The sequence below is a fragment of the Cynocephalus volans genome, chromosome 7 (genome assembly GCF_027409185.1).
Source record: "Cynocephalus volans isolate mCynVol1 chromosome 7, mCynVol1.pri, whole genome shotgun sequence".
NCBI classification, from domain to species: Eukaryota; Metazoa; Chordata; class Mammalia; order Dermoptera; family Cynocephalidae; genus Cynocephalus; species Cynocephalus volans.
This window is the reverse complement of record NC_084466.1, coordinates 116,824,117-116,836,420: the sequence shown is the minus strand read 5'-3', so window position 1 is coordinate 116,836,420 and position 12,304 is coordinate 116,824,117.

Genomic DNA, 12,304 nt, shown 5'->3' with positions numbered 1-12,304 from the left:
CTCAGGGCTCGTACTTTACTAGTGTGACCCTTAGCAGTGGGGGATTAAGTCAGAGTGAAATACAAACTCTTCATTGAGAGTCAAGAGTTCCAGATTCTTCTCCTGGTTCTGCCATAAACCATCTGATAAGCTTTGGACAAGTTTCTTAACAACCCTGTGTATTATCAAGGATTTGATCTTAAAAGTCTCTGAACTCTGTGACAGGTATTATAAATAAATGTCATCTTTCATGACTTTGTTGACTGATGCATAATAGCTGCTTGGAGAAGTGTATTGAAGAGGATTGAGAGAGGGGCTTCTGGTCAAGATGGCAGAATAGACGGTCCCCAGTGTCACGCTCTCCCACAAATCAACCAATTTACAACTATTAAGAAGCAATGACTGCCAAGATGGGGCTGCAAGAGCTCAGGGGAAGAGGAGGAGAGACCTATGGAGTTCATGAAGGTGAGAGAAGCCACGATGAGAGAAAGAAAAAACCACTCTGACCATTTCGAGTCCTGGCCGTTTCAAGGCTGGCCCTGGTGAGCACACAAAGCAAGAACCGGCAAAAGCTGCAGCTGTGCCCTTCGGATGAAGTTGCTTAGAGGCGGCAGGGGAGAGGAGGGCCTTGGTGGCCCCCAGGACAGCAAGACCACTAACAGAGTTCCCATGGACCCACACAGGAGCAAGGAGCCACAGACAACTGAAAAAAAGGAGCCACTCAGAGGTTGGTGAGTCATCTCAAGGGACCAACACACAGCGTGTCCCATGGGGAGTGTTTGGAGTATGGGCTGTGGGGGAGACAGGCTTACCAGGAGAACACTGGGGCACAGCAAGGACAGCTGATCTGCCCCCCAATCAGTGTAGAACCACTCAGAGGAGACTGGTCAGGAATACAGAACTGCAGGGGGTGCAGTTTGATGAAAAGACTCAGGCCCAGACCAGAGTGTCTACACAACCCAGGTGCATCAGATCTCATAAGACCTGGAAGTACCTAGAAAGTCAACCATTAAAACCTGAGCATCACAAAAAGCCTTCCCCAGTAAAGCAACAATTTAGCTCAACCACAGAGCTCAAGTGCTGGTCCTCACAGGAAGTTCCCCCATTTTAGAAGTAAGCAAAGGACAACAAATTGGTTCTGGTGCAGAGTTTAAGTGGTAGAAACAGCAAATAATCCAACACAGAACTGAAAGAAAAAACAAAATACCCACAGACCAGAAACAAAGTTTGATGTTAACTAGTAAAGGTCTCACATCACCAAAGAACACCTATAAAACCTAGAAGGACAGGGCGTCCCCTGGGCTACCATGCCAGGGAGGAGGGAGGGCTGGGGGCCTCAGCCATGCCCCCTGACACCTGCAACCAGCTGAGCAACGACCACTGAGCTGCCACAGAAAGTGCCCCCAGCTCTCCCAAGCAGGGGAGGTGGGGGCTGAGGGCCTCAGCCACACCCACCTGAGACCCACAATCAGCCCAGCAACAACCACCGAGCTGCTGCTGGAAGCACCCCAGGCTCTTCTGAGCTGGGGTGGTGGGGGGCAAGGGCTTCAGCCACACCCCCCTGACATCTGCACCCAGCCCAGCAATGACCAAGCCACCACTGGAAGCCCCCTGGTCTCCCCTGCAGGAATGAGGGGGGTGCCCACAGGCCTCAACCCTGTTGCTTCTCCTTCCTCTTTCTCCCACCCTATTTCTTTCCCCTTTCCGCTTTCCCCCTCCCCCCCCAACTGCTCTGCAACATCATAGAATGTAAAAAAATATATATTAATAAATAAATAAACTCAAAAAAAAAAAAAGAGAGGAGGATTGAGAGACAGCATTTGGGTCCAGTGGGAAGTTGGCTGTGATTGATTAGCATTTTCTGACACAGGCAGGGTCTGGGTTAGTGGCCAAATGCTGGTCCTGTATTCGCCCTTCTGAGCTATGGAATTCTATAAATGCTCTTTTCAGTGGGGTAAGGTGTACAGGTAGAGTTTCCAGGAAAGGCAGGAAATTGTTTCTTCCCCTACTTTACCCCCTATCCCACTCTAGCAAAATACACGGACTCCCCTCTAAGCAGATGGACAACATCGGACACCAGAGAAGATAAAAGTAAAGGTAGGATATTCACTCCAGGGTGAACGTACATTTACTCTAAGGAATTTACCTATGTTAAATCTCCAGTGCCATCTACTGAATCAGACAGGAAATAGCACACCGAGTGTAAAAGGATGCCAGATGACAATGACAGGAAATCTTTTGCTTTTTATTTAAAACCACATATTTTAATCTCCTAATTTAGCTGCACTTACTTATAATGCTTTTATTGAACCTCTCTGAGAAGTTCTCATAGACATTCTAAATTCAACATGAATAAATAACAATTATGAACTTTACATGGCAAAAGGAACTTTACATACAAATATGGTTATATCAAGGATTTTTGGGGATGGGGAAATTATCCAGGATTATTCAGGTGTATATAAATATTTGAATTCTCTTCAAAGTTGTTTGGAAAATGTAAGTAAAAAATTGAATTCCTTATAAATTGCTTCTTGAATGTGACTTTGCTCTGAGAATGAATTGAAAGGAACTAGATTTTTATCAGGGTAAGAACAGGCAGTGGGTATTGAAAATAGTTCTTATCTGCCCCATATTTGTGGCATAATCCAAAGAATAATGGAAGAAAAATTTCTGACCAGATAGGGTAAGACTTCTGATGACTCCTGTAGACTCTGCTCAATGGTTTAGAATGTGGCTAACCAAAGCCAGTCTTCAAGATAAGCTATTTAATTGCACAGAGTATGTTTGCTCTCATTATTTTGAATTTTAAATCTTTATAAATTAGATTACACATTTTCTTACTTGATTAAAACATAGGACTCTAAGAACAGTCTAATCTCTTTTAATGACCTGGCATAATCATTATGGACATTAATTACAATGCCAGGTTGTTTAGGGTGAAATCTCTGGAGCTTAAAGTGTGTCAAACTTTCTTCACTCTGTGCTAATGGAACTACCTACAGATTCAAGATACATTTTTAAAAATTGTTAGTTCTTCTTTTGTCTCCTTTTTGCTGTCAACTCCTGATATGAAGCAGTTAGTAGGCCCATTTCTAGTCTCCCAGTTGTCAGAGTGGGGACTTAGTGATGACTCTACATCTTCTTTGAGGTAAAGCGAAGTGCCTTTGTGACCACAGTTTGTATTTCAGAGGCCTTGCCTGGAGGTAAAGGACATTGCTTTGGTGAACTGGAACTCGTAATTAATTGGTGGGTCTTCTGCAAGCCTTCAGTTCCAACTTCAGCTCTGTCCTTATGTAGCTAATTTTTTATGTCACTTAAAACCTTCCTCAGACTAATTTCCGCATTTATAAAATAGAAACTGGAAACTTGGTCTCTGAAGTCTCGAAATGATGGATGTAGCCTGGTTTCAAGAGTCTGACTGTATTTAAATTTCTTATTTGCAAGCTTGGTAAGGTGGTTGGGCAAGTTAGAAACCTCTATGCCTCTTTCTGTTTCCTTATCCATTTTGGTGGATAAGAATATTGGTTTCACAGTTCCTGTAGATTGTGAGTACAATAAAAGAGAAAAGTTCCTCTTCCAGTGCCTGCAATCCAGTGGAGAATACTTGTTAGTTCCCTTTTCTTCATTCGAAATCTTTTCAGCAAGATTAAGTGCCAAAGAGGTCAGAATGTCCCAGGCTATTTGAAAGTGTCTAAGTGTCATTAGCTAAATAGGCCACTGGATGTCATACTTGATCTGAGCTACCATACACACACTGTCCACTGTTGGACTGGACCTTAGCAAACTTTGAGGCCAGAGTTTGAAAATGGTAGGCTGTAGGCACGTTTTGTTTTGCACGTGTTTTATTTTTCTCAGTTTTAATTGAACTTGAATGCATTTAGGTACAGGGTGTACTCGTCAGTTTGATCAGAGTTGAGACAACTGTGTCCTCCTCCCTACTGGAGTAGGACCTAGTCCTATTGAAGTGCTTCACTCATCTGGGTTACCCATCTGGTTCCTTAAGGTAATGGAGTGTGGGACCCCTGATCTCATTTTACAAAGGAGGAGCCTAATTAGCCAGACATCTTACATGGTTTGACCAAGAACACAGGTGGGTAGTAAATCTGGGACTAGAACTCAGACTTCTTGACTCACAGGTTGGTCCCTGGCATTGAGCCAGGCACCGTAGAGATACAACAAGACTATGCACCATTAGGAAATTTCTACTATGCGTAAGCGGATGAGAAGAATCATTACCTGGCTCTGGCTCACTCCTAAGCTCTGTCTGATCGCACGCCTCAGAACATACTGGCCTTCACACCGGCATTTGATGGTGTTTTATCTCGTGAACTTGGTTGGGGGATGGGACGATGGTTGGACATTGGAATAGATTCCCAAGGCACTTAGCAGAGACACATTAGGCTAACGATGAAGTCTACAATCTCTAACAGGAAATCAGTAAGACAAGCCAAGGGTCATGATTTATTCCAGCTCTGATCAGAGAAAACAAGCCAAGAGAGCTCACTCTGAGTACTAATAAGTTATAATGTATGCACATGTACACAGATACACACACACATGCAACATTTAAAATTTTTATATGTGCCAGATTGAGGATATAGGCTAATGTTGCTCACATTCTATCCACTGCCTTTGGAAATAACAGGTCAGAGAGGGTAATTATCTCTCAAATTTAGGCTTCCCTGGCTGTATTCTAATTGAAATAGTAAAAGGTTATTTGTGGGATTATGGCCGCAGAATTACAGTCCTGAAGTCCTCCCAAGATAAGAGTGAGTCAGGTTTCCCTTTAAAACATTTTACTACCTGGGGCATTTATTCTGATCCTGCAAAGTTTGGGGAGGATATGATCCCTTCCCTAGGCACCCCAAAATGTGGAAGATCAGCCGTGTCTATCTCTTTAGCTGATAGAAATTTTGAAGTTTCGAAGGAAGCTCGCAGGCAGTCTTGTTAAAGTCTATTTTGGAAAGTCCTGATGTCAATGATTAAAAATAATAGCATAGCCTGTTAAAAATGGAACAAATGTTAGAGAACTTCAAGCCCAACTATTTCGCAACACAGAACCAGAAATGGAGGCCCAGAGATGATAGAGAACTTGTGGATGCTTATACCACAATTTAGCTGAGCCAGTACAATTTTCTTATACCCAGATCACTGGAATCCTTGTCCTTTGATTTCTCTAATTACCCTGCTGCTTTTGCGATTTCATAGCCATTTTTTTATTGAGTTATTATTGACATATGGTAAACTGCACATAATAAAATTGTACGATTTGAAAAGTTTTGATGTATATTTATTCTCACAAAACCATCATTGCACCAGGATGCTGAAAAAATCCATAACCTTCAAAAGTTTTCTAGTGCTGCTTGGTAATCCCCCTCTCCTGCCCCTTCTGCCCAAACAACCCCTGATCTGCTTTCTCTTACTCTAGATGGGTTTGTATATTCTAGAATTTTACATAAATGGAATCGTACAGTATGTACTCTTTTTTGTCTGTCTTCTTTCACTCAGCTTACTTTGAAATTCATCTGTGTTGTAGTATGTATCAATATTTCATTCTTTTTATTGCTGAGTGGCATTCCACTGTGTGGATGTGCCAAAATTTCTTTTTTCATTCATTCACCTATTTGTGGATGTTTGAGCTTTTTGAGGTTATTGGCTGTTACAAATAAAGCTGCTATGAACATTCATGTATGGGCCTTTGTATGAATATATGCTTTTGTTTCTTTTGGGTGAGTACCTAGGAATGGAAGGGCTGGCTTACATGGTAGGAATATGTTTAACTTTAAACGGAAACAGCTTTATTGAGGTATAATTGATATATAATATACTGTACGTATTTAAATTACACAATTTGGCAAGCTTTGACATACATATACACCTGTGACAATGTCACCACACTCAAGAGGGTGAACATATCCATCACCCAGAAATGTTTCCTAGTGTTTCTTTGTCATTTACCTGCCCTTCCTAACCCCAAACCCAGGCAACCACTGATATGCTTTTTGTCACTATGGAGTAGTTTGCATTTTCCAGAATTTCATAAAATGAAATAATACAGTATGTGTGCTATTTTATGTTTTGCCTCTTTCACTCAGCATAAATATTTTCAATTTCACCCATGTCGTAGCATATAAATAGTTCATTCCTTCTCTTCTTGATGAGCACTATGCCATTGTGTGGATAGATTTTTGGTTATTACAGAGAGAGCTGATAGGAACGTTCGTATACGAGTTTTTACATAGAAACATGGCTTCATTTATCTTTGGTAAATGTATAGGCAAGGAATGGCTGGATCACATAGTGAGAGTCTATTTAACTTTCTAAGACACCGCCACACTGTTTTCCAGAGTGATTGTATCATTTTACCTTCCCAGGAGCCGTGCGTAAGAGTTGCAGCTCCTCCATATCCTTGCCAAGACTTATTTTTGATTTCAGGTATTTTAATACATGTGTAGAGGTATCTAGCGGTTTTAATTTGTATTTCTTTAATGACTAATGATGCTGAGCATCCCTTCAGGTGCTTGTTTGTCGTCTGTATATCTACTTTGGCAAAATATCCATTAAAATCTTGGCTCATATAAAAAATTGGGTTGTTTTTATCTTAGTGCTGAGTTTTGAGAGTTCTTTACATATTCTGGATGCATGACTTTCATAAGACACCTACTTTGCAAAGATTTTTTTCCCAGTCTGTGGCTTGTTTCATTCTCTTTGATGAATCCAATGTATCAATTTCTTCTTTTATAGATTATGCTTTTGGTGTTATATCTAAGAAATCTTTGCCATCTTATTGTCACAATATTTTTTCCTATGTTTTATTCTAGAAGTTTTACTGTTTTAAGTTTTCATTGTTATTCTAAGATATATTTTGAGTTGGTTTTGTATATTGTGTGAGGTATAGATCAAAGTATATTGTATGAAATATAGATATTCAATTGTCTATCACCATTTGTTGAAAATACTATTCTTTCTCCACTGAACTGACTTTGCACTGCTGTCGAAAATCAGTTGTCTATATATGTGTGGTCCTATTTTTGGACTCTGTTTTCTTCTATTGATCTATTTTATTATCCTGACACCAATATCAAGATGTTTTGGTTATGTTAGCTATAAAATAAGTCTAGACATCAGGTAGCGTAAGACCACAAACTTTGTTTTTCTTTTCAAAGTTGTGTTAGAGTGCTCTATACACATTTCTGTATAAATTTTAGAATTATCTTGTCAACTTCTAAATAAGGCTGCTGGGATTTTGACTGGAATTGTATTGAAACTACAGTTCAATTTGGGGAGAATTGACATTATGACAACATTGAGTCTTCTGACAAGTGAGTATGTTATATCTCTCCATTTATTTAGATTTTTAAAATTCCTCTCAGTAATGTTTGTTAGTTTTTTTCTACAGTTTTTTTTTCCATCTTTTGTCATATTCATCCCTAACTATTTTATAGTTTTTAATGGTATTGCAAACTGTATTGCTTTTTAAATTTCAACTTCGGCTAGTTTGTTGCTAGTATATAGAAATACATTTGATTTTTTGTATATTGATCTTATATTCTGTAACTTTGCTAAACTCACTTATTAGTTCTAGTAGCTTTATTGTAGAATTTATCAGATTTTTAAAAATAGACAATCATGTTGTCTGCAAATAAAGGCAGTGATACTCCTTTCTTTCCAGTCTGGAATTTTAATTTCTTTTTCTTGTCCTACTGCACTGGCTAGAACCTCCAGCATGCTGCTGAATAGAAGTGGTGAAATCAGACAGACATGTCTTCTTTCTGATCTTAAGGGGGAAAACCTAGATTTTCCACTATTAATATAATGCTAACTGTAGGTTTTTGTAAGTGCCCTTTATCATTTTGAGAAAGTTTCCTCCTAGTGGGCTGAGCATTGTTATGATCATATGGTTTTTCTTTTTAAATTTTATTGTCTGATTTTTGTATTGGGTTAAAGCTGGCCTCATAGAACAAGTAGAGAAATATTTCCTTCTTTTCAATTTTCTGGAAGAAGTTCTGTTATTAAGTCCATAAGTATTTAGAATTGTTTTCTTTTTATTAATCAACACCTTTATCATTATGCTTACAATGATCTTTGCTATACTTTTAAAAAATATTTATTATAAACTGACAATTTATTATTGTATATATCTATGGGGTGCAAAGTGATGTTATGATTTATGAATATAATATGGAATAATTAAATCCAGCTAATTAACACATCTATCACCTCAAATACTTATTTTTTGAGGTGAGAACATTTGAAATCAGCTCTCTTAGCAATTATGAAATGTACAATACACTGTTATTAACTGTATTCATGACGCTGTGCAATAGATCTAAAAGAAAAAGACACATATTTCTCCTGAGACTTTGCACCCTTTGCCATGTCCTTTTGACTGTGAATATGTGTAGCCTGGGGTGAACCTAGAATTTGTCCATTAATATACAGATTTAGGAAATTCCCCTTCCCAGCTCTCTCCTTCCTGGGATTTCACCTGTGTTCAGTCTCCAGGGACTTCTTTCCTAATTCCTTTGGCTAAGAAGGCATGTTTCTCTTGGAGTTTTAGCTTCTTTTGTTCTCAGGCAGTTCTGTACTACTGGGTCAGTTCTCTGGGTGAAGCAGCCGGAGAAAATAGTTAAAATGAGGATTCCCCTTATACTCTTCCTCTTCAGATCACAGAGACCTCTTTGGTGGTTCCTTTGCCTGGAGAGATGGATTTTCAGTGCCTGGGCTGCTGCTGCCACCAATGCTACCACAGTGGTGCACCTCTGCAACAAAGTGGGGGAGGGGCAGTACTAAGAGACCAAAAAGAGAATAAAGAAGAAAGAAATAAGGGGAAAAACCTCCCCATGGATTCCTTCTTCCCCCACACTATCTGGTTTTTCAGGAACTCTTTTTTCTGGTCCTCTGGCTGGACAGGGGGCTTTCTCTTGGAGGTTTTAGTGTTCACACTCTCTGCACTGTTGTGTAACTCAGCTTAACCTCAGGTTAAATCCCAAGGAGATAAAAGTGAAAAACTTCCAGGAAACTCAACTATCATTATGGGTAAATCTTTAAGTTTTGACTTTCCACCCCAGCCAGCCTGCTAGAGTTTTCTGTTGTAATCACTGGGAGAGATAAGCTGTAGTTGATTTACCTGTTTGGACAGCACCAGAAGTCTGTGAGCCTGAGTTTTACTTGTTCCTTAGAGAAAAGAACTTGGAAATTTCTATCAGAACCCTACTAGGTTTCATTTGTAGATTTTTGTAATAATAATGACTTTTATTTATTTGATGCCTACTATGTCAGGCACTATGATGGGTCCTTTAATGCACATGATTTCAATTAATCTTCTCAGTAACTGTATGAGGGAGATATCATAATTTCTCTTTAACAGATGCGGAAACAGAATCAGGGAGTTTAAGTAACTTTCCCGAAATCAAATAGTGATTGGCAGAACAATCTCACTTCCAACTGGTTCAAAAGCTAGTGTGCATACCACTCTGCAAGGTAGCATGGGATTAAAGAGGCCAATTGGAACCATGTCGAGCTGTACCTTGAATGCTAGAGTAGCAGGTCTCAGTCCACAAACACAAGCATGAAAGAAAACGATCAGTTTTTTTTTTTTTAATAACCCAACTTGATTTTTGACTGAGCTTCCATCTTGTGGGACAGATAAAAATAAAAACTTGCCGAGATTTATCCTCCCATTCCTAAAATTGTGCTACAGTCTTTGGTGTCCTGCATAGGGCCAAGATGTAGTCATGGAAAAGAAGAATCTGGTTCTCAGATTCTGTTTTGCGTGTCATAAAGAAAACTTCTGAGAAAGCGAATGTCTCTGTTCCTATATCCCCTTTTATTCCCTTTGAGAAGTCCCTGCCATGTTTGGAGCATGGGCGTGTATTTAGGACTGCTTAAACTTGCTCTACAGTCATTCTTTGAGATCTTCTGGTTGGTGCTGCTTGGAAGCCAAGTTCTCAGTTCTTTAGATCTCTTTCTTTTCTCTCTCTGATGCACACATTCCTCCCCTTGCTTCTCCATGATGCTTGCCTCCACTATGAATCACTTTTTCCCACCATTTCACTTCTTCCCCAAACTCTGCCAATTCTTTGAATTGTTAAAGCTTTTGGAAAATCACAGCTAGAAAGGCTTGCAGGAAATCCATGTTTGATGTGTGGCCATATACCTTTATTGAAGCAATGATAGACAGATGGGCCTGCTGAGAAAGGAAGAAAATACCATGAGAACAGAAGTAAGTTAACACGTAAGGTATTTATGTAACTGCACAAGCTAAGAAATCTGTAGTTAATTCAGTCGATCGAACACTTTGATTATTGGGCATGGTTAGGTGTTCCTTTTTTAAATGAGTTGTTGATAAGTGGTTTTGTTTTGTTAACAATAACTTCAGCTTTTTGGATGTGTGGTGATGAGGAAAGCAGAAATTTATATTGCTACCATTCATAGTTATGCTAACATTCATTGCTATGTGGCTCCATTAGTAGTTGACTAACTGGAGCCTTGTGTTGAAAAGGATTCTGCAGGAGACCAACAAGTCACTTATCGATGTTTTCCAGGGGTGCAGGAGGGGAGCGTGGCTGCCTTTACGCCAGAAATTTGCTTTCCCTGGGATGTTTTATCATATCAAATCTTGTCAGGAGCATCCAAAGGGGACAGAAAATTTGGCAAATAGCAAGGAATTAGGCATTGTGGTAAAAATAAGTAGACTTTGTACCACTGAAACAATATTGGCCTGCCCACCATCGTCAGCACATGTTTTAATTCGTAGCTTCTATTGTAGAGTCTGAAAGTTTGTCTGGTATTAAGAACAGCCAGCAGGGGGCAGAACTGGGGCCAGAATCCTGGACTCTTGGCTCAGAGGCCATTCTTTTCACTGAGACTACATCAGGTGCCCTGGCAAATTTTCAGACTTAGAATTTTAATTTTTTTCTCAGTGAAACTTCTTTGGATCTAAAGTGGTTCATGTCATGACATTGCTCATCAAAGGGAAGTTTTCCTCAGGGTTGTTTGAAATATGGGGGCAAAAGGCTTTATCCACTTGCTGTTACTTCATATCACCCCTGGTTTTCAGAAGTCCAGATCCTCCCTCTCTTCTCCTCTCCCCTTCATTCTTTCCCTCCTGTTCCTCTCTTTCTCTGCTTCCCTCGCCTACCCCTGTCCTCTTCTCTCTCTCCCTCACTGCCTCCCTTCATCTCTCTCTCCCTTCCTATATTCACTCCACTCAACCAGCACTTTTGAGCACCTGCTCTCTATCAGGTATAGACAATTCCTTAGCTTTTGTCCTCTCCAGCATTGGGTATGTGCTCCTGCACACTGACGTCAGCAGCAGCTATAAACTCAAAAATTGCGTTATGTCTCTGATTTTGCACAATAGCTTCAGTGACTCTCAGATGATAACATATATGAATTCACTGTAACTTTACAACTTTCCTCTGTTAGTTATCTATTGCTTCATTAAAAATTATCCTGGAACTTAGCAACTTAAAATCGCATTCGTTGTCTCTCAGTTTCTGTGGAGCAGGGACCAGGTGCAGATGGCTCTGTCCTCTGCTTTGGAGTCTCTCGTAAGCTGCCCTCAATGCATTAGCCAGAGCTGCAGTCATCTCGAGGCTCTGTTGAGGAGGTATCTGCTCCCAAGCTCAATCACGTGGTTGTTGACAGGACTCAGATCCCCATGGGCTGTTGGCTGCAGGCTGCCTTCAGTTCCTTGCCATGTGACCCTCTCACAACACCACTTGCACATGGCAGCTTGCTTCATCATAGTGAATCAAGCAAGAAGAGCCACCAAGATGAATATCGTGATTTTTTATAACCTAACCTTGGAAGTGATATTCTAGCACTTTTGTGATATTCTATTGATTAAAATCTAGTTACTAGGTCCAGCCTTGCTCAAGGGGAGAGGATTACACAGTGGTGTGAATACAAGGGGTCACTGGAATCCTCCCTACAACAGTTGTACTTTCAGTAAGTGACAATACTTGAAGAAACTCTAAGGACAATGGGCAGTTTCCTTTTAGTTGGTGAAGGCAGGGTGAAGGCAGGCAAAGATTCATAAGCACCTAGCATGTGCCAGGTCCAGCACCAGATGACCTCATGTGCCTCACTGAATTTAATCTTCCCATCCTTCCTGTGATGTAGGTATTTGTGGCAGACTCTGCTAGTTCTACAGCAACATTCATTGTTCCATTCTTTCACAGTAAAATAATTTTTATGGTTGCCTAGATAGAGACTACATGTCCCATCCTCTCTTGCAGCTAGGTGTGGCCATGTGCTTAAGTTCTGGCTAATGGGATGTAAGCACAGCATTTTGCGGCAGCTTCTGGTAACTCTT